Genomic DNA, 19,767 nt, shown 5'->3' on the forward strand with positions numbered 1-19,767 from the left:
CCTCAGAGGACGAGCACGATTTTGCAGGGAGGGGCTGTATCAGGACAAAGTATAAACGCAGGAAAGTAGTCCAGGAACACCTGCCATAAGCATGCCAGCCGTGAATTCAAGGGGCACGGAGCTGCAGCCACTGTCCTTTAGCAATCCGAAGAATGCGCTCACAAGCCGGCTTCGTTCTTCGCCTCGTACAAGCCACCGTCTCTGCGGCTCCCGGAGGCGAAGGAGTGGCTGCTTCGTGCACAGATGAGGGCAGCGGCAGCCGCAGGCTCTGTAGCGCGGCTTCGGCAGAAAGACGCCGGGGAGCGGCACTTCCCTCCGGACAGCTCCGGACCGCCGTAGTCTGCGTCCTGAGTGTACTGCATCATAGCGAAAAGCTTTGCCAGTATGTCTCGCAGGGAAAAAGCTTACGAGCACAGCGGACTTATCCCGCTCTTGCCAAGAAACATGGACTTGCCTCACACTCCAAAGACATTGCTCTTTCCTAAGCAGGCTAGGAAATTCTCTCAGATGGCCGTGCTGTCTGCCTGCTCCTGCCCAGCTCATAATTTTAGGTGTGCACATCCCAGCCTGGCATTCAGTGCACAGTCAAGGCAATTGCAAAATCCAGCAGCTGCTCATTCCCAAACACAAGGCGCTGTTTATGCTCTTGCTTCCCGACAAATTCGGCGCAGCCCTTCTTTTCTGCAGCTGCCACCGAGGTCTCTGCATCCTGGAGCCTCAGAGGAGGAGCACGATTTTGCCAGGAGAGGCTGTATCAGGGCGAAGTCTAAACGCAGGAAAGTTGTCCAGGAACACCTGCCATAAGCATTGAAGCAGGGAATTGAAGGGGCACGGAGCTGCAGCCACTGTCCTTTAGCACTCCGAAGAATGTGCACACAAGCCGGCTTCGTTCTTCGCCTCGTACAAGCCACCTGTCTCTGCAGCCCCACGGAGGCGAAGAAGCGGCTGCTTCGTGCACAGATGAGGGCAGCGGCAGGTGCAGGCTCCGTAGCGCGGCTTCGGCAGAAAGACGCCGGGGAGCGGCACTTCCCTCCGGACAGCTCCGGATCAGCGTAGTCTGCGTTCTGACAGGACTGCATCATAGCGAAAAGCTTTGCCAGTGTGTCTCGCAGGGAAAAAGCTTACCAGCACAGCGGACTTATCCCGCTCTTGCCCAGAAACATGGACTTGCCTCACACTCCAAAGACACCGCTCTTTCCTGGGCAGGCTAGGAAATGCTCTCAGATGGCCGTGCTGTCTGCCTGCTCCTGCCCAGCTCGTAGTTTTAGGTGCGCACATCCCAGCCTGGCATTCAGTGCCCAATGAAGTCAATTGCAAAATCAAGAAACTGCTCATTCCCAAACACAAGGCGCTGTTTAGGCCCTTGCTTCCCGACAAATTCGGCGCAGCCCTACTTTTCTGCAGCTGCCACCGAGGTCTCTGCATCCTGGAGCCTCAGAGGACGAGCACGATTTTGCAGGGAGGGGCTGTATCAGGACAAAGTCTAAACGCAGGAAAGTAGTCCAGGAACACCTGCCATAAGCATGCCAGCCGTGAATTCAAGGGGCACGGAGCTGCAGCCACTGTCCTTTAGCAATCCGAAGAATGCGCACACAAGCCGGCTTCGTTCTTCGCCTCCTACAAGCCACCGTCTCTGCGGCTCCCGGAGGCGAAGAAGCGGCTGCTTCGTGCACAGATGAGGGCAGCGGCAGCCGCAGGCTCTGTAGCGCGGCTTCGGCAGAAAGACGCCGGGGAGCGGCACTTCCCTCCGGACAGCTCCGGACCGCCGTAGTCTGCGTCCTGAGTGTACTGCATCATAGCGAAAAGCTTTGCCAGTATGTCTCGCAGGGAAAAAGCTTACGAGCACAGCGGACTTATCCCGCTCTTGCCAAGAAACATGGACTTGCCTCACACTCCAAAGACATTGCTCTTTCCTAAGCAGGCTAGGAAATTCTCTCAGATGGCCGTGCTGTCTGCCTGCTCCTGCCCAGCTCATAATTTTAGGTGTGCACATCCCAGCCTGGCATTCAGTGCACAGTCAAGGCAATTGCAAAATCCAGCAGCTGCTCATTCCCAAACACAAGGCGCTGTTTATGCTCTTGCTTCCCGACAAATTCGGCGCAGCCCTTCTTTTCTGCAGCTGCCACCGAGGTCTCTGCATCCTGGAGCCTCAGAGGAGGAGCACGATTTTGCCAGGAGAGGCTGTATCAGGGCGAAGTCTAAACGCAGGAAAGTTGTCCAGGAACACCTGCCATAAGCATTGAAGCAGGGAATTGAAGGGGCACGGAGCTGCAGCCACTGTCCTTTAGCACTCCGAAGAATGTGCACACAAGCCGGCTTCGTTCTTCGCCTCGTACAAGCCACCTGTCTCTGCAGCCCCACGGAGGCGAAGAAGCGGCTGCTTCGTGCACAGATGAGGGCAGCGGCAGGTGCAGGCTCCGTAGCGCGGCTTCGGCAGAAAGACGCCGGGGAGCGGCACTTCCCTCCGGACAGCTCCGGATCAGCGTAGTCTGCGTTCTGACAGGACTGCATCATAGCGAAAAGCTTTGCCAGTGTGTCTCGCAGGGAAAAAGCTTACCAGCACAGCGGACTTATCCCGCTCTTGCCCAGAAACATGGACTTGCCTCACACTCCAAAGACACCGCTCTTTCCTGGGCAGGCTAGGAAATGCTCTCAGATGGCCGTGCTGTCTGCCTGCTCCTGCCCAGCTCGTAGTTTTAGGTGCGCACATCCCAGCCTGGCATTCAGTGCCCAATGAAGTCAATTGCAAAATCAAGAAACTGCTCATTCCCAAACACAAGGCGCTGTTTAGGCCCTTGCTTCCCGACAAATTCGGCGCAGCCCTACTTTTCTGCAGCTGCCACCGAGGTCTCTGCATCCTGGAGCCTCAGAGGACGAGCACGATTTTGCAGGGAGGGGCTGTATCAGGACAAAGTATAAACGCAGGAAAGTAGTCCAGGAACACCTGCCATAAGCATGCCAGCCGTGAATTCAAGGGGCACGGAGCTGCAGCCACTGTCCTTTAGCAATCCGAAGAATGCGCACACAAGCCGGCTTCGTTCTTCGCCTCCTACAAGCCACCGTCTCTGCGGCTCCCGGAGGCGAAGAAGCGGCTGCTTCGTGCACAGATGAGGGCAGCGGCAGCCGCAGGCTCTGTAGCGCGGCTTCGGCAGAAAGACGCCGGGGAGCGCCACTTCCCTCCGGACAGCTCCGGACCGCCGTAGTCTGCGTCCTGAGTGGACTGCATCATAGCGAAAAGCTTTGCCAGTGTGTCTCGCAGGGAAAAAGCTTACCAGCACAGCAGACTTATCCCGCTCTTGCCCAGAAACATGGACTTGCCTCACATTCCAAAGACACTGCTCTTTCCTAAGCAAGCTAGGAAATGCTCTCAGATGGCCGTGCTCTCTGCCTGCTCCTGCCCAGCTCGTAGTTTTAGATGCGCACATCCCAGCCTGGCATTCAGTGCACAGTCAAGGCAATTGCAAAATCCAGCAGCTGCTCATTCCCAAACACAAGGCGCTGTTTATGCTCTTGCTTCCCGACAAATTCGGCGCAGCCCTTCTTTTCTGCACCTGCCACCGAGGTCTCTGCATCCTGGAGCCTCAGAGGACGAGCACGATTTAGCCAGGAGGGGCTGTATCAGGGCGAAGTCAAAACGCAGGAAAGTAGTCCAGGAACACCTGCCATAAGCATTGCAGCAGTGAATTGATGCGGCACGGAGCTGCAGCCACTGTCCTTTAGCAGTCCGAAGAATGCGCACACAAGCCGGCTTCGTTCTTCGCCTCGTACAAGCCACCGCTTTCAGCGGCTCTCGGAGGTGAAGAAGCGGCTGCTTCGTGCACAGATGAGGGCTGCGGCAGCCGCAGGCTCCGAAGCGTGGCTTCGGCAGAAAGACGCCGGGGAGCGCCACTTCCCTCCGGACAGCTCCGGACCGCCATAGTCTGTGTCCTGAGTGGACTGCATCTTAGCGAAAAGCTTTGCCAGTGTGACTCGCTGGCAAAATTTTACCAGCACAGCGGACTTATGCCGCTCTTGCCCAGAAACATGGACTTGCCTCACACTCCAAAGACACTGCTCTTTCCTAAGCAGGCTAGGAAATGCTCTCAGATGGCCATGCTCTCTGCCTGCTCCTGCCCAGCTCGTAGTTTTAGGTGCGCACATCCCAGCCTGGCATTCAGTGCACAGTCAAGGCAATTGCAAAATCCAGCAGCTGCTCATTCCCAAACACAAGGCGCTGTTTATGCTCTTGCTTCCCGACAAATTCGGCGCAGCCCTTCTTTTCTGCAGCTGCCACCGAGGTCTCTGCATCCCGGAGCCTCAGAGGACGAGCACGATTTAGCCAGGAGGGGCTGTATCAGGGCGAAGTCTAAACGCAGGAAAGTAGTCCTGGAACACCTGCCATAAGCATGCCAGCCGTGAATAGATGCGGCACGGAGCTGCAGCCACTGTCCTTTAGCAGTCCGAAGAATGCGCACACAAGCCGGCTTCGTTCTTCGCCTCCTACAAGCCACCGTCTCTGCGGCTCCCGGAGGCGAAGGAGTGGCTTCTTCGTGCACAGATGAGGGCAGCGGCAGCCGCAGGCTCCATAGCCTGGCTTCGGCAGAAAGACGCCGGGGAGCGCCACTTCCCTCCGGACAGCTCCGGACCGCCGTAGTCTGCGTCCTGACAGGACTGCATCATAGCAAAAAGCTTAGCCGGTGTGTCTCGCAGGGAAAAAGCTTACCAGCACAGCGGAATTATCCCGCTCTTGCCAAGAAACATGGACTTGCCTCACACTCCAAAGACACTGCTCTTTCCTAAGCAGGCTAGGAAATTCTCTCAGATGGCCGTGCTGTCTGCCTGCTCCTGCCCAGCTCGTAGTTTTAGGTGCGCACATCCCAGCCTGGCATTCAGTGCACAGTCAAGGCAATTGCAAAATCCAGCAGCTGCTCATTCCCAAACACAAGTGCGCTGTTTATGCTCTTGCTTCCCGACAAATTCGGCGCAGCCCTTCTTTTCTGCAGCTGCCACCGAGGTCTCTGCATCCTGGAGCCTCAGAGGACGAGCACGATTTAGCCAGGAGGGGCTGTATCAGGGCGAAGTCAAAAGGCAGGAAAGTAGTCCAGGAACACCTGCCATAAGCATGCCAGCCGTGAATTCAAGGGGCACGGAGCTGCAGCCACTGTCCTTTAGCAATCCGAAGAATGCGCACACAAGCCGGCTTCGTTCTTCGCCTCGTACAAGCCACCTCTCTCTGCGGCTATCGGAGGCGAAGAAGCGGCTGCTTCGTGCACAGATGAGGGCAGCGGCAGCCGCAGGCTCCGAAGCGCGGCTTCGGCAGAAAGACGCCGGGGAGCGGCACTTCCCTCCGGACAGCTCCGGATCGCCGTAGTCTGCGTTCTGACAGGACTGCATCGTAGCGAAAAGCTTTGCCAGTGTGTCTCGCAGGGAAAAAGCTTACCAGCACAGCGGACTTATCCCGCTCTTGCCCAGAAACATGGACTTGCCTCACACTCCAAAGACACCGCTCTTTCCTGGGCAGGCTAGGAAATGCTCTCAGATGGCCGTGCTGTCTGCCTGCTCCTGCCCAGCTCGTAGTTTTAGGTGCGCACATCCTAGCCTGGCATTCAGTGCACAGTCAAGGCAATTGCAAAATCAAGAAACTGCTCATTCCCAAACACAAGGCGCTGTTTAGGCCCTTGCTTCCCGACAAATTCGGCGCTGCCCTTCTTTTCTGCAGCTGCCACCGAGGTCTCTGCATCCCAGGCCCTCAGAGGAGGACCACGATTTTGCAGGGAGGGGCTGTATCAGGACAAAGTCTAAACGCAGGAAAGTAGTCCAGGAACACCTGCCATAAGCATGCCAGCCGTGAATTCAAGGGGCACGGAGCTGCAGCCACTGTCCTTTAGCAATCCGAAGAATGCGCTTACAAGCCGGCTTCGTTCTTCGCCTCCTACAAGCCACCGTCTCTGCGGTGCCCGGAGGCGAAGGAGTGGCTGCTTCGTGCACAGATGAGGACAGCGGCAGCCGCAGGCTCCGAAGCGCGGCTTCGGCAGAAAGACGCCGGGGAGCGCCACTTCCCTCCGGACAGCTCCGGACCGCCGTAGTCTGCGTCCTGAGTGTACTGCATCATAGCGAAAAGCTTTGCCAGTATGTCTCGCAGGGAAAAAGCTTACGAGCACAGCGGACTTATCCCGCTCTTGCCCAGAAACATGGACTTGCCTCACACTCCAAAGACATTGCTCTTTCCTAAGCAGGCTAGGAAATGCTCTCAGATGGCCGTGCTGTCTGCCTGCTCCTGCCCAGCTCATAATTTTAGGTGTGCACATCCCAGCCTGGCATTCAGTGCACAGTCAAGGCAATTGCAAAATCCAGCAGCTGCTCATTCCCAAACACAAGTGCGTTGTTTATGCTCTTGCTTCCAGACAAATTCGGCGCTGCCCTTCTTTTCTGCACCTGCCACCGAGGTCTCTGCATCCTGGAGCCTCAGAGGACGAGCACGATTTAGCCAGGAGAGGCTGTATCAGGGCGAAGTCTAAACGCAGGAAAGTTGTCCAGGATCACCTGCCATAAGCATTGAAACAGGGAATTGAAGGGGCACGGAGCTGCAGCCACTGTCCTTTAGCAATCCGAAGAATGTGCACACAAGCCGGCTTCGTTCTTCGCCTCGTACAAGCCACCGCTTTCAGCGGCTCTCGGAGGTGAAGAAGCGGCTGCTTCGTGCACAGATGAGGGCTGCGGCAGCCGCAGGCTCCGAAGCGTGGCTTCGGCAGAAAGACGCCGGGGAGCGCCACTTCCCTCCGGACAGCTCCGGACCGCCGTAGTCTGTGTCCTGACAGGACTGCATCATAGCGAAAAGCTTTGCCAGTGTGACTCGCTGCAAAATTTTACCAGCACAGCGGACTTATCCCGCTCTTGCCCAGAAACATGGACTTGCCTCACACTCCAAAGACACTGCTCTTTTCCGAGCAGACTAGAAAATGCTCTCAGATGGCCGTGCTCTCTGCCTGCTCCTGCCCAGCTCGTAGTTTTAGGTGCGCACATCCCAGCCTGGCATTCAGTGCACAGTCAAGGCAATTGCAAAATCCAGCAGCTGCTCATTCCCAAACACAAGTGCGCTGTTTATGCTCTTGCTTCCCGACAAATTCGGCGCAGCCCTTCTTTTCTGCAGCTTCCACCGAGGTCTCTGCAGCCTGGAGCCTCAGAGGACGAGCACGATTTAGCCAGGAGAGGCTGTATCAGGGCGAATTCTAAACGCAGGAAAGTAGTCCAGGAACACCTGCCATAAGCATGCCAGCTGTGAATTGAGGCGGCACGGAGCTGCAGCCACTGTCCTTTAGCAGTCCGAAGAATGCGCACACAAGCCGGCCTCGTTCTTCGCCTCGTACAAGCCACCGCTTTCAGCGGCTCTCGGAGGTGAAGAAGCGGCTGCTTCGTGCACAGATGAGGACAGCGGCAGCCGCAGGCTCCGAAGCCTGGCTTCGGCAGAAAGACGCCGGGGAGCGCCACTTCCCTCCGGACAGATCCGGACAGCCGTAGTCTGCGTCCTGAGTGGACTTCATCATAGCGAAAAGCTTTGCCAGTGTGACTCGCAGGGAAAAAGCTTACCAGCACAGCGGACTTATCCCGATCTTGCCCAGAAACATGGACTTGCCTCACACTCCAAAGACATTGCTCTTTCCTAAGCAGGCTAGGAAATGCTCTCAGATGGCCGTGCTCGCTGCCTGCTCCTGCCCAGCTCGTAGTTTTAGGTGCGCACTTCCACCCTGGCATTCAGTGCACAGTGAAGGCAATTGCAAAATCCAGCAGCTGCTCATTCCCAAACACAAGGCGTTGTTTATGCTCTTGCTTCCCGAGAAATTCGGCACAGACCTTATTTTCTGCACCTGCCACCGAGGTCTCTGCATCCCAGGCCCTCAGAGGAGGACCACGATTTAGCCAGGAGGGGCTGTATCAGGACAAAGTATAAACGCAGGAAAGTAGTCCAGGAACACCTGCCATAAGCATGCCAGCCGTGAATTCAAGGGGCACGGAGCTGCAGCCACTGTCCTTTAGCAATCCGAAGAATGCGCACACAAGCCGGCTTCGTTCTTCGCCTCCTACAAGCCACCGTCTCTGCGGCTCCCGGAGGCGAAGAAGCGGCTGCTTCGTGCACAGATGAGGGCAGCGGCAGCCGCAGGCTCTGAAGCGCGGCTTCAGCAGAAAGACGCCGGGGAGCGCCACTTCCCTCCGGACAGCTCCGGACCGCCGTAGTCTGCGTCCTGAGTGGACTGCATCGTAGCGAAAAGCTTTGCCAGTGTGTCTCGCACGAAAATAGCTTACCAGCACAGCGGCATTATCCCGATCTTCCCCGGAAACATGGACTTGCCTCACACTCCAAAGACATTGCTCTTTCCTGGGCAGGCTAGGAAATGCTCTCAGATGGCCATGCTCTCTGCCTGCTCCTGCCCAGCTCGTAGTTTTAGGTGCGCACATCCCAGCCTGGCATTCAGTGCACAGTCAAGGCAATTGCAAAATCCAGCAGCTGCTCATTCCCAACAATAAGGCGCTGTTTATGCTCTTGCTTCCAGACAAATTCGGCGCTGCCCTTCTTTTCTGCAGCTGCCACCGTGGTCTCTGCATCCTGGAGCCTCAGAGGACGAGCACGATTTTGACAGGAGGGGCTGTATCAGGGCGAAGTCAAAACGCAGGAAAGTAGTCCAGGAACACCTTCCATAAGCATGCCAGCAGTGAATTGAGGGGGAAGAGAGCTCCAGCCACTGTCCTTTAGCAGTCCGAAGAATGCGCACACAAGCCGGCTTCGTTCTTCGCCTCGTACAAGCCACCTCTCTCTGCGACTCCCGGAGGCGAAGGAGCGGCTGCTTCGTGCACAGATGAGGGCAGCGGCAGCCGCAGGCTCCGTAGCGCAGCTTCAGCAGAAAGACGCCGGGGAGTGCCACTTCCCTCCGGACAGCTCCGGACAGCCGTAGTCTGCGTTCTGACAGGACTGCATCTTAGCCAAAAGCTTTGCCAGTGTGACTCGCAGAGAAAAAGCTTACCAGCACAGCGGACTTATCCAGCTCTTGCCCAGAAACATGGACTTGCCTCACATTCCAAAGACATTGCTCTTTCCTAAGCAGGCTAGGAAATGCTCTCAGATGGCCGTGCTCGCTGCCTGCTCCTGCCCAGCTCATAATTTTAGGTGTGCACATCCCAGCCTGGCATTCAGTGCACAGTCAAGGCAATTGCAAAATCCAGCAGCTGCTCATTCCCAAACACAAGGCACTGTTTATGCTCTTGCTTCCCGACAAATTCGGCGCAGCCCTTCTTTTCTGCAGCTGCCACCGAGGTCTCTGCATCCTGGAGCCTCAGAGGAGGAGCACGATTTTGCCAGGAGAGGCTGTATCAGGGCGAAGTCTAAACGCAGGAAAGTTGTCCAGGAACACCTGCCATAAGCATGCCAGCCGTGAATTCAAGGGGCACGGAGCTGCAGCCACTGTCCTTTAGCAATCCGAAGAATGCGCACACAAGCCGGCTTCGTTCTTCGCCTCGTACAAGCCACCTGTCTCTGCGGCTCCCGGAGGCGAAGGAGCGGCTGCTTGGTGCACAGATGAGGGCAGCGGCAGCCGCAGGCTCTGAAGCGCGGCTTCGGCAGAAAGACGCCGGGGAGCGGCACTTCCCTCCGGACAGCTCCGGACAGCCGTAGTCTGCGTCCTGACAGGAATGCATCGTAGCGAAAAGCTTTGCCAGTGTGTCTCCAGGGAAAAAGCTTACCAGCACAGCAGACTTATCCCGCTCTTGCCCAGAAACATGGACTTTCCTCACACTCCAAAGACACTGCTCTTTCCTAAGCAGGCTAGGAAATTCTCTCAGATGGCCGTGCTGTCTGCCTGCTCCTGCCCAGCTCGTAGTTTTAGGTGCGCACATCCCAGCCTGGCATTCAGTGCACAGTGTAGGCAATTGCAAAATCCAGCAGCTGCTCATTCCCAAACACAAGGCGCTGTTTATGCTCTTGCTTCCGGACAAATTCGGCGCAGCCCTTCTTTTCTGCACCTGCCACCGAGGTCTCTGCATCCTGGAGCCTCAGAGGAGGAGCACGATTTTGCCAGGAGAGGCTGTAGCAGGGCGAAGTCAAAAGGCAGGAAAGTAGTCCAGGAACACCTGCCATAAGAATGCCATCCGTGAATTGAGGGGGCACGGAGCTGCAGCCACTGTCCTTTAGCAGTCCGAAGAATGCGCACACAAGCCGGCTTCGTTCTTCGCCTCGTACAAGCCACCTCTCTCTGCGGCTCCCGGAGGCGAAGAAGCGGCTGCTTCGTGCACAGATGAGGGCAGCGGCAGCCGCAGGCTCCGAAGCGCGGCTTCGGCAGAAAGACGCCGGGGAGCGCCACTTCCCTCCGGACAGCTCCGGATCGCCGTAGTCTGCGTTCTGACAGGACTGCATCGTAGCGAAAAGCTTTGCCAGTGTGTCTCGCAGGGAAAAAGCTTACCAGCACAGCGGACTTATCCAGCTCTTGCCCAGAAACATGGACTTGCCTCACACTCCAAAGACACCGCTCTTTCCTGGGCAGGCTAGGAAATGCTCTCAGATGGCCGTGCTGTCTTCCTGCTCCTGCCCAGCTCGTAGTTTTAGGTGCGCACAACCCAGCCTGGCATTCAGTGCCCAATGAAGTCAATTGCAAAATCAAGAAACTGCTCATTCCCAAACACAAGTGCGCTGTTTATGCTCTTGCTTCCCGACAAATTCGGCGCAGCCCTTCTTTTCTGCACCTGCCACCGAGGTCTCTGCATCCTGGAGCCTCAGAGGACGAGCACGATTTAGCCAGGAGGGGCTGTATCAGGGCGAAGTCAAAAGGCAGGAAAGTAGTCCAGGAACACCTGCCATAAGCATGCCAGCCGTGAATTGAAGGGGCACGGAGCTCCAGCCACTGTCCTTTAGCAATCCGAAGAATGCGCACACAAGCCGGCTTCGTTCTTCGCCTCGTACAAGCCACCTCTCTCTGCGGCTCTCGGAGGCGAAGAAGCGGCTGCTTCGTGCACAGATGAGGGCAGCGGCAGCCGCAGGCTCCGAAGCGCGGCTTCGGCAGAAAGACGCCGGGGAGCGCCACTTCCCTCCGGACAGCTCCGGATCGCCGTAGTCTGCGTCCTGAGTGTACTGCATCATAGCGAAAAGCTTTGCCAGTGTGTCTCGCAGGGAAAAAGCTTACCAGCACAGCGGACTTATCCAGCTCTTGCCCAGAAACATGGACTTGCCTCACACTCCAAAGACACCGCTCTTTCCTGGGCAGGCTAGGAAATTCTCTCAGATGGCCGTGCTCTCTGCCTGCTCCTGCCCAGCTCATAATTTTAGGTGTGCACATCCCAGCCTGGCATTCAGTGCACAGTCAAGGCAATTGCAAAATCCAGCAGCTGCTCATTCCCAAACACAAGTGCGTTGTTTATGCTCTTGCTTCCCGACAAATTCGGCGCAGCCCTTCTTTTCTGCAGCTGCCACCGAGGTCTCTGCATCCTGGAGCCTCAGAGGACGAGCACGATTTAGCCAGGAGAGGCTGTATCAGGGCGAAGTCTAAACGCAGGAAAGTTGTCCAGGATCACCTGCCATAAGCATTGAAGCAGGGAATTGAAGGGGCACGGAGCTGCAGCCACTGTCCTTTAGCAATCCGAAGAATGTGCACACAAGCCGGCTTCGTTCTTCGCCTCGTACAAGCCACCTGTCTCTGCAGCCCCACGGAGGCGAAGAAGCGGCTGCTTCGTGCACAGATGAGGGCAGCGGCAGGTGCACGCTCCGAAGCGCGGCTTCGGCAGAAAGACGCCGTGGAGCGCCACTTCCCTCCGGACAGCTCCGGATCAGCGTAGTCTGCGTTCTGAGTGTACTGCATCATAGCGAAAAGCTTTGCCAGTGTGTCTCGCAGGGAAAAAGCTTACCAGCACAGCGGACTTCTCCCGCTCTTGCCCAGAAACATGGACTTGCCTCACACTCCAAAGACATTGCTCTTTCCTAAGCAGGCTAGGAAATGCTCTCAGATGGCCGTGCTCGCTGCCTGCTCCTGCCCAGCTCGTAGTTTTAGGAGCGCACATCCCAGCCTGGCATTCAGTGCACAGTCAAGGCAATTGCAAAATCCAGCAGCTGCTCATTCCCAAACACAAGGCGCTGTTTATGCTCTTGCTTCCCGACAAATTCGGCGCAGCCCTTCTTTTCTGCAGCTGCCACCGAGGTCTCTGCATCCTGGAGCCTCAGAGGACGAGCACGATTTAGCCAGGAGAGGCTGTATCAGGGCGAAGTCAAAAGGCAGGAAAGTTGTCCAGGAACACCTGCCATAAGCATGCCCGCCGTGAATTCAAGGGGCACGGATCTGCAGCCACTGTCCTTTAGCAATCCGAAGAATGCGCACACAAGCCGGCTTCGTTCTTCGCCTCCTACAAGCCACCTCTCTCTGCTGCTCCCGGAGGCGAAGAAGTGGCTGCTTCGTACACAGATGAGGGCAGCGGCAGCCGCAGGCTCCGAAGCCCGGCTTCGGCAGAAAGACGCCGGGGAGCGCCACTTCCCTCCGGACAGCTCCGGACAGCCGTAGTCTGCGTCCTGAGTGGACTTCATCATAGTGAAAAGCTTTGCCAGTGTGTCTCGCAGGGAAAAAGTTAACCAGCACAGCGGACTTCTCCCGCTCTTGCCAAGAAACATGGACTTGCCTCACACTCCAAAGACACTGCTCTTTTCCGAGTAGACAAGAAAATGCTCTCAGATGGCCGTGCTCGCTGCCTGCTCCTGCCCAGCTCGTAGTTTTAGGTGCGCACATCCCAGCCTGGCATTCAGTGCACAGTCAAGGCAATTGCAAAATCCAGCAGCTGCTCATTCCCAAACACAAGGCGCTGTTTAGGCCCTTGCTTCCCGACAAATTCGGCGCTGCCCTACTTTTCTGCACCTGCCACCGAGGTCTCTGCATCCTGGAGCCTCAGAGGACGAGCACGATTTTGCAGGGAGGGGCTGTATCAGGACAAAGTATAAACGCAGGAAAGTAGTCCAGGAACACCTGCCATAAGCATGCCAGCCGTGAATTCAAGGGGCACGGAGCTGCAGCCACTGTCCTTTAGCAATCCGAAGAATGCGCACACAAGCCGGCTTCGTTCTTCGCCTCCTACAAGCCACCGTCTCTGCGGCTCCCGGAGGCGAAGGAGTGGCTGCTTCGTGTACAGATGAGGGCAGCGGCAGCCGCAGGCTCCGAAGCGCGGCTTCGGCAGAAAGACGCCGGGGAGCGGCACTTCCCTCCGGACAGCTCCGGATCGCCGTAGTCTGCGTCCTGACAGGACTGCATCTTAGCGAAAAGCTTTGCCAGTGTGACTCGCTGGCAAAATTTTACCAGCACAGCGAAATTATGCCGCTCTTGCCCAGAAACATGGACTTGCCTCACACTCCAAAGACACTGCTCTTTTCCGAGCAGACTAGAAAATGCTCTCAGATGGCCGTGCTCTCTGCCTGCTCCTGCCCAGCTCGTAGTTTTAGGTGCGCACATCCCAGCCTGGCATTCAGTGCACAGTCAAGGCAATTGCAAAATCCAGCAGCTGCTCATTCCCAAACACAAGTGCGCTGTTTATGCTCTTGCTTCCCGACAAATTCGGCGCAGCCCTTCTTTTCTGCAGCTGCCACCGAGGTCTCTGCATCCTGGAGCCTCAGAGGACGAGCACGATTTAGCCAGGAGAGGCTGTATCAGGGCGAATTCTAAACGCAGGAAAGTAGTCCAGGAACACCTGCCATAAGCATGCCAGCTGTGAATTGAGGCGGCACGGAGCTGCAGCCACTGTCCTTTAGCAGTCCGAAGAATGCGCACACAAGCCGGCCTCGTTCTTCGCCTCGTACAAGCCACCGCTTTCAGCGGCTCTCGGAGGTGAAGAAGCGGCTGCTTCGTGCACAGATGAGGACAGCGGCAGCCGCAGGCTCCGAAGCGCGGCTTCGGCAGAAAGACGCCGGGGAGCGGCACTTCCCTCCGGACAGCTCCGGATCGCCGTAGTCTGCGTTCTGACAGGACTGCATTATAGCGAAAAGCTTTGCCAGTATGTCTCGCAGGGAAAAAGCTTACGAGCACAGCGGACTTATCCCGCTCTTGCCCAGAAACATGGACTTGCCTCACACTCCAAAGACACCGCTCTTTCCTGGGCAGGCTAGGAAATGCTCTCAGATGGCCGTGCTGTCTGCCTGCTCCTGCCCAGCTCGTAGTTTTAGGTGCGCACATCCCAGCCTGGCATTCAGTGCACAGTCAAGGCAATTGCAAAATCCAGCAGCTGCTCATTCCCAAACACAAGGCGCTGTTTAGACCCTTGCTTCCCGACAAATTCGGCGCTGCCCTACTTTTCTGCACCTGCCACCGAGGTCTCTGCATCCTGGAGCCTCAGAGGACGAGCACGATTTTGCAGGGAGGGGCTGTATCAGGACAAAGTATAAACGCAGGAAAGTAGTCCAGGAACACCTGCCATAAGCATGCCAGCCGTGAATTCAAGGGGCACGGAGCTGCAGCCACTGTCCTTTAGCAATCCGAAGAATGCGCACACAAGCCGGCTTCGTTCTTCGCCTCCTACAAGCCACCGTCTCTGCGGCTCCCGGAGGCGAAGGAGTGGCTGCTTCGTGTACAGATGAGGGCAGCGGCAGCCGCAGGCTCCGAAGCGCGGCTTCGGCAGAAAGACGCCGGGGAGCGGCACTTCCCTCCGGACAGCTCCGGACCGCCGTAGTCTGCGTCCTGACAGGACTGCATCATAGCGAAAAGCTTTGCCAGTGTGTCTCGCAGGGAAAAAGCTTACCAGCACAGCAGACTTATCCCGCTCTTGCCCAGAAACACGGACTTGCCTCACATTCCAAAGACACTGCTCTTTCCTAAGCAGGCTAGGAAATTCTCTCAGATGGCCGTGCTGTCTGCCTGCTCCTGCCCAGCTCGTAGTTTTAGGTGCGCACAAATCCCAGACTGGCATTCAGTGCACAGTCAAGGCAATTGCAAAATCCAGCAGCTGCTCATTCCCAAACACAAGGCGCTGTTTATGCTCTTGCTTCCCGACAAATTCGGCGCAGCCCTTCTTTTCTGCACCTGCCACCGAGGTCTCTGCATCCTGGAGCCTCAGAGGACGAGCACGATTTTGCAGGGAGGGGCTGTATCAGGGCGAAGTCTAAACGCAGGAAAGTAGTCCAGGAACACCTGCCATAAGCATGCCAGCCGTGAATTCAAGGGGCACGGATCTGCAGCCACTGTCCTTTAGCAATCCGAAGAATGCGCACACAAGCCGGCTTCGTTCTTCGCCTCGTATAAGCCACCTCTCTCTGCGGCTCCCGGAGGCGAAGAAGCGGCTGCTTCGTGCACAGATGAGGACAGCGGCAGCCGCAGGCTCCGAAGCGCGGCTTCGGCAGAAAGACGCCGGGGAGCGCCACTTCCCTCCGGACAGCTCCGGACCGCCGTAGTCTACGTCCTGAGTGGACTTCATCATAGCGAAAAGCTTTGCCAGTGTGTCTCGCAGGGAAAAAGCTTACCAGCACAGCGGACTTCTCCCGATCCTGCCCAGAAACATGGACTTGCCTCACACTCCAAAGACACCGCTCTTTCCTGGGCAGGCTAGGAAATGCTCTCAGATGGCCGTGCTGTCTGCCTGCTCCTGCCCAGCTCGTAGTTTTAGGTGCGCACATCCCAGCCTGGCATTCAGTGCACAGTCAAGGCAATTGCAAAATCCAGCAGCTGCTCATTCCCAAACACAAGTGCGCTGTTTATGCTCTTGCTTCCCGACAAATTCGGCGCAGCCCTTCTTTTCTGCAGCTGCCACCGAGGTCTCTGCATCCTGGAGCCTCAGAGGACGAGCACGATTTAGCCAGGAGAGGCTGTATCAGGGCGAATTCTAAACGCAGGAAAGTAGTCCAGGAACACCTGCCATAAGCATGCCAGCTGTGAATTGAGGCGGCACGGAGCTGCAGCCACTGTCCTTTAGCAGTCCGAAGAATGCGCACACAAGCCGGCCTCATTCTTCGCCTCGTACAAGCCACCGCTTTCAGCGGCTCTCGGAGGTGAAGAAGCGGCTGCTTCGTGCACAGATGAGGACAGCGGCAGCCGCAGGCTCCGAAGCGTGGCTTCGGCAGAAAGACGCCGGGGAGCGCCACTTCCCTCCGGACAGATCCGGACAGCCGGAGTCTGCGTCCTGAGTGGACTTCATCATAGCGAAAAGCTTTGCCAGTGTGACTCGCAGGGAAAAAGCTTACCAGCACAGCGGACTTATCCCGATCTTGCCCAGAAACATGGACTTGCCTCACACTCCAAAGACATTGCTCTTTCCTAAGCAGGCTAGGAAATGCTCTCAGATGGCCATGCTCTCTGCCTGCTCCTGCCCAGCTCGTAGTTTTAGGTGCGCACATCCCAGCCTGGCATTCAGTGCACAGTGTAGGCAATTGCAAAATCCAGCAGCTGCTCATTCCCAAACACAAGGCGCTGTTTATGCTCTTGCTTCCCGACAAATTCGGCGCAGCCCTTCTTTTCTGCAGCTGCCACCGAGGTCTCTGCATCCTGGAGCCTCAGAGGACGAGCACGATTTTGCAGGGAGGGGCTGTATCAGGGCGAAGTCAAAACGCAGGAAAGTAGTCCTGGAACACCTGCCATAAGCATGCCAGCCGTGAATAGATGCGGCACGGAGCTGCAGCCACTGTCCTTTAGCAGTCCGAAGAATGCGCACACAAGCCGGCTTCGTTCTTCGCCTCGTACAAGCCACCGCTTTCAGCGGCTCTCGGAGGTGAAGAAGCGGCTGCTTCGTGCACAGATGAGGGCTGCGGCAGCCGCAGGCTCCGAAGCGTGGCTTCGGCAGAAAGACGCCGGGGAGCGCCACTTCCCTCCGGACAGCTCCGGACCGCCGTAGTCTGTGTCCTGACAGGACTGCATCTTAGCGAAAAGCTTTGCCAGTGTGACTCGCTGGCAAAATTTTACCAGCACAGCGAAATTATGCCGCTCTTGCCCAGAAACATGGACTTGCCTCACACTCCAAAGACACTGCTCTTTTCCGAGCAGACTAGAAAATGCTCTCAGATGGCCGTGCTCTCTGCCTGCTCCTGCCCAGCTCGTAGTTTTAGGTGCGCACATCCCAGCCTGGCATTCAGTGCACAGTCAAGGCAATTGCAAAATCCAGCAGCTGCTCATTCCCAAACACAAGTGCGCTGTTTATGCTCTTGCTTCCCGACAAATTCGGTGCAGCCCTTCTTTTCTGCAGCTGCCACCGAGGTCTCTGCATCCTGGAGCCTCAGAGGACGAGCACGATTTAGCCAGGAGAGGCTGTATCAGGGCGAATTCTAAACGCAGGAAAGTAGTCCAGGAACACCTGCCATAAGCATGCCAGCTGTGAATTGAGGCGGCACGGAGCTGCAGCCACTGTCCTTTAGCAGTCCGAAGAATGCGCACACAAGCCGGCCTCGTTCTTCGCCTCGTACAAGCCACCGCTTTCAGCGGCTCTCGGAGGTGAAGAAGCGGCTGCTTCGTGCACAGATGAGGACAGCGGCAGCCGCAGGCTCCGAAGCCTGGCTTCGGCAGAAAGACGCCGGGGAGCGCCACTTCCCTCCGGACAGATCCGGACAGCCGGAGTCTGCGTCCTGAGTGGACTTCATCATAGCGAAAAGCTTTGCCAGTGTGACTCGCAGGGAAAAAGCTTACCAGCACAGCGGACTTATCCCGCTCTTACCCAGAAACATGGACTTGCCTCACACTCCAAAGACACCGCTCTTTCCTGGGCAGGCTAGGAAATGCTCTCAGATGGCCGTGCTGTCTGCCTGCTCCTGCCCAGCTCGTAGTTTTAGATGCGCACATCCTAGCCTGGCATTCAGTGCACAGTGAAGGCAATTGCAAAATCAAGAAACTGCTCATTCCCAAACACAAGGCGCTGTTTAGGCCCTTGCTTCCCGACAAATTCGGCGCTGCCCTACTTTTCTGCAGCTGCCACCGAGGTCTCTGCATCCTGGAGCCTCAGAGGACGAGCACGATTTTGCAGGGAGGGGCTGTATCAGGACAAAGTATAAACGCAGGAAAGTAGTCCAGGAACACCTGCCATAAGCATGCCAGCCGTGAATTCAAGGGGCACGGAGCTGCAGCCACTGTCCTTTAGCAATCCGAAGAATGCGCACACAAGCCGGCTTCGTTCTTCGCCTCGTACAAGCCACCGCTTTCAGCGGCTCTCGGAGGTGAAGAAGCGGCTGCTTCGTGTACAGATGAGGACAGCGGCAGCCGCAGGCTCCATAGCGCGGCTTCAGCAGAAAGACGCCGGGGAGCGCCACTTCCCTCCGGACAGCTCCGGACCGCCGTAGTCTGCGTCCTGAGTGGACTGCATCGTAGCGAAAAGCTTTGCCAGTGTGTCTCGCACGAAAATAGCTTACCAGCACAGCGCCATTATCCCGATCTTCCCCGGAAACATGGACTTGCCTCACACTCCAAAGACACTGCTCTTTCCTGGGCAGGCTAGGAAATGCTCTCAGATGGCCATGCTCTCTGCCTGCTCCTGCCCAGCTCGTAGTTTTAGGTGCGCACATCCCAGCCTGGCATTCAGTGCACAGTCAAGGCAATTGCAAAATCCAGCAGCTGCTCATTCCCAACAATAAGGCGCTGTTTATGCTCTTGCTTCCAGACAAATTCGGCGCTGCCCTTCTTTTCTGCAGCTGCCACCGTGGTCTCTGCATCCTGGAGCCTCAGAGGACGAGCACGATTTTGCCAGGAGGGGCTGTATCAGGGCGAAGTCAAAAGGCAGGAAAGTAGTCCTGGAACACCTTCCATAAGCATTGAAGCAGGGAATTGAAGGGGCACGGAGCTGCAGCCACTGTCCTTTAGCACTCCGAAGAATGTGCACACAAGCCGGCTTCGTTCTTCGCCTCGTACAAGCCACCTCTCTCTGCTGCTCCCGGAGGCGAAGAAGTGGCTGCTTCGTACACAGATGAGGGCAGCGGCAGCCGCAGGCTCCGAAGCGCGGCTTCGGCAGAAAGACGCCGGGGAGCGGCACTTCCCTCCGGACAGCTCCGGACCCCCGTAGTCTGTGTCCTGACAGGACTTCATCATAGTGAAAAGCTTTGCCAGTGTGTCTCGCAGGGAAAAAGTTAACCAGCACAGCGGACTTCTCCCGCTCTTGCCAAGAAACATGGACTTGCCTCACACTCCAAAGACACCGCTCTTTTCCGAGTAGACAAGAAAATGCTCTCAGATGGCCGTGCTCGCTGCCTGCTCCTGCCCAGCTCGTAGTTTTAGGTGCGCACAAATCCCACACTGGCATTCAGTGCACAGTCAAGGCAATTGCAAAATCCAGCAGCTGCTCATTCCCAAACACAAGGCGCTGTTTATGCTCTTGCTTCCCGACAAATTCGGCGCAGCCCTTCTTTTCTGCACCTGCCACCGAGGTCTCTGCATCCTGGAGCCTCAGAGGAGGAGCACGATTTTGCCAGGAGAGGCTGTATCAGGGCGAAGTCTAAACGCAGGAAAGTTGTCCAGGAACACCTGCCATAAGCATTGAAGCAGGGAATTGAAGGGGCACGGATCTGCAGCCACTGTCCTTTAGCAATCCGAAGAATGCGCACACAAGCCGGCTTCGTTCTTCGCCTCGTACAAGCCTCCTCTCTCTGCAGCCCCACGGAGGCGAAGAAGCGGCTGCTTCGTGCACAGATGAGGGCAGCGGCAGCCGCAGGCTCCGAAGCGCGGCTTCGGCAGAAAGACGCCGGGGAGCGGCACTTCCCTCCGGACAGCTCCGGATCGCCGTAGTCTGCGTTCTGACAGGACTGCATCATAGCGAAAAGCTTTGCCAGTGTGTCTCGCAGGGAAAAAGCTTACCAGCACAGCGGACTTATCCCGCTCT

This window comes from Lonchura striata, chromosome Z (assembly GCF_050655825.1).
Source record: "Lonchura striata isolate lonStrDom1 chromosome Z, ASM5065582v1, whole genome shotgun sequence".
NCBI lineage: Eukaryota > Metazoa > Chordata > Aves > Passeriformes > Estrildidae > Lonchura > Lonchura striata.